Source organism: Zophobas morio, unplaced genomic scaffold, assembly GCF_036711695.1.
Source record: "Zophobas morio isolate AGI-343-1 ecotype UQ-CSIRO unplaced genomic scaffold, CSIRO_AGI_Zmor_V1 ptg001162l, whole genome shotgun sequence".
Taxonomy (NCBI): Eukaryota; Metazoa; Arthropoda; class Insecta; order Coleoptera; family Tenebrionidae; genus Zophobas; species Zophobas morio.
The window spans coordinates 34,254-37,541 of record NW_026973262.1 but is presented as its reverse complement, the minus strand read 5'-3'; positions in this window follow the sequence as shown (position 1 = coordinate 37,541).

Sequence of the window (3,288 nt, the reverse complement as noted above, 5' to 3'; positions counted from 1 at the left end):
GTGACGTTTCTGAAGAATTTTAACAGTTTTCTTGTATCTACGAACGCCAGAATGCATAAAATTGACCTAAACGTCTCCTTTTCCTATTCTGAGTCGATTCTGCATGCTTTAAGTGTGTTTGGTGGCTCAGAACCATCAAAAAACGTTGAAATATAGTTCAAATTCAATAAAAATCGACAAAAATACAGTTTCTAGCTAAAATTTGATGGTTTCGTTGCACTTTCCGAGCCCGTAGGGTATCTGAGTGGCTTAAAAGTACAAGAAAATACTTCAAAAGTGACGTTTCTGAAGAATTTTAACAGTTTTCTTGTATCTACGAACGCCAGAATGCATAAAATTGACCTAAACGTCTCCTTTTCCTATTCTGAGTCGATTCTGCATGCTTTAAGTGTGTTTGGTGGCTCAGAACCATCAAAAAACGTTGAAATATAGTTCAAATTCAATAAAAATCGACAAAAATACAGTTTCTAGCTAAAATTTGATGGTTTCGTTGCACTTTCCGAGCCCGTAGGGTATCTGAGTGGCTTAGAAGTACAAGAAAACACTTCAAAAGTGACGTTTCTGAAGAATTTTAACAGTTTTCTTGTATCTACGAACGCCAGAATGCATAAAATTAACCTAAACGTCTCCTTTTCCTATTCTGAGTCGATTCTGCATGCTTTAAGTGTGTTTGGTGGCTCAGAACCATCAAAAAACGTTGAAATATAGTTCAAATTCAATAAAAATCGACAAAAATACAGTTTCTAGCTAAAATTTGATGGTTTCGTTGCACTTTCCGAGCCCGTAGGGTATCTGAGTGGCTTAAAAGTACAAGAAAACACTTCAAAAGTGACGTTTCTGGAGAATTTTAACAGTTTTCTTGTATCTACGAACGCCAGAATGCATAAAATTGACCTAAATGTCTCCTTTTCCTATTCTGAGTCGATTCTGCATGCTTTAAGTGTGTTTGGTGGCTCAGAACCATCAAAAAACGTTGAAATATAGTTCAAATTCAATAAAAATCGACAAAAATACAGTTTCTAGCTAAAATTTGATGGTTTCGTTGCACTTTCCGAGCCCGTAGGGTATCTGAGTGGCTTAAAAGTACAAGAAAACACTTCAAATGTGACGTTTCTGAAGAATTTTAACAGTTTTCTTGTATCTACGAACGCCAGAATGCATAAAATTGACCTAAACGTCTCCTTTTCCTATTCTGAGTCGATTCTGCATGCTTTAAGTGTGTTTGGTGGCTCAGAACCATCAAAAAACGTTGAAATATAGTTCAAATTCAATAAAAATCGACAAAAATACAGTTTCTAGCTAAAATTTGATGGTTTCGTTGCACTTTCCGAGCCCGTAGGGTATCTGAGTGGCTTAAAAGTACAAGAAAACACTTCAAAAGTGACGTTTCTGAAGAATTTTAACAGTTTTCTTGTATCTACGAACGCCAGAATGCATAAAATTGACCTAAACGTCTCCTTTTCCTATTCTGAGTCGATTCTGCATGCTTTAAGTGTGTTTGGTGGCTCAGAACCATCAAAAAACGTTGAAATATAGTTCAAATTCAATAAAAATCGACAAAAATACAGTTTCTAGCTAAAATTTGATGGTTTCGTTGCACTTTCCGAGCCCGTAGGGTATCTGAGTGGCTTAAAAGTACAAGAAAACACTTCAAAAGTGACGTTTCTGAAGAATTTTAACAGTTTTCTTGTATCTACGAACGCCAGAATGCATAAAATTGACCTAAACGTCTCCTTTTCCTATTCTGAGTCGATTCTGCATGCTTTAAGTGTGTTTGGTGGCTCAGAACCATCAAAAAACGTTGAAATATAGTTCAAATTCAATAAAAATCGACAAAAATACAGTTTCTAGCTAAAATTTGATGGTTTCGTTGCACTTTCCGAGCCCGTAGGGTATCTGAGTGGCTTAAAAGTACAAGAAAACACTTCAAAAGTGACGTTTCTGAAGAATATTAACAGTTTTCTTGTATCTACGAACGCCAGAATGCATAAAATTGACCTAAACGTCTCCTTTTCCTATTCTGAGTCGATTCTGCATGCTTTAAGTGTGTTTGGTGGCTCAGAACCATCAAAAAACGTTGAAATATAGTTCAAATTCAATAAAAATCGACAAAAATACAGTTTCTAGCTAAAATTTGATGGTTTCGTTGCACTTTCCGAGCCCGTAGGGTATCTGAGTGGCTTAAAAGTACAAGAAAACACTTCAAAAGTGACGTTTCTGAAGAATTTTAACAGTTTTCTTGTATCTACGAACGCCAGAATGCATAAAATTGACCTAAACGTCTCCTTTTCCTATTCTGAGTCGATTCTGCATGCTTTAAGTGTGTTTGGTGGCTCAGAACCATCAAAAAACGTTGAAATATAGTTCAAATTCAATAAAAATCGACAAAAATACAGTTTCTAGCTAAAATTTGATGGTTTCGTTGCACTTTCCGAGCCCGTAGGGTATCTGAGTGGCTTAAAAGTACAAGAAAACACTTCAAAAGTGACGTTTCTGAAGAATTTTAACAGTTTTCTTGTATCTACGAACGCCAGAATGCATAAAATTGACCTAAACGTCTCCTTTTCCTATTCTGAGTCGATTCTGCATGCTTTAAGTGTGTTTGGTGGCTCAGAACCATCAAAAAACGTTGAAATATAGTTCAAATTCAATAAAAATCGACACAAATACAGTTTCTAGCTAAAATTTGATGGTTTCGTTGCACTTTCCGAGCCCGTAGGGTATCTGAGTGGCTTAAAAGTACAAGAAAACACTTCAAAAGTGACGTTTCTGAAAAATTTTAACAGTTTTCTTGTATCTACGAACGCCAGAATGCATAAAATTGACCTAAACGTCTCCTTTTCCTATTCTGAGTCGATTCTGCATGCTTTAAGTGTGTTTGGTGGCTCAGAACCATCAAAAAACGTTGAAATATAGTTCAAATTCAATAAAAATCGACAAAAATACAGTTTCTAGCTAAAATTTGATGGTTTCGTTGCACTTTCCCAGCCCGTAGGGTATCTGAGTGGCTTAAAAGTACAAGAAAACACTTCAAAAGTGACGTTTCTGAAGAATTTTAACAGTTTTCTTGTATCTACGAACGCCAGAATGCATAAAATTGACCTAAACATCTCCTTTTCCTATTCTGAGTCGATTCTGCATGCTTTAAGTGTGTTTGGTGGCTCAGAACCATCAAAAAACGTTGAAATATAGTTCAAATTCAATAAAAATCGACAAAAATACAGTTTCTAGCTAAAATTTGATGGTTTCGTTGCACTTTCCGAGCCCGTAGGGTATCTGAGTGGCTTA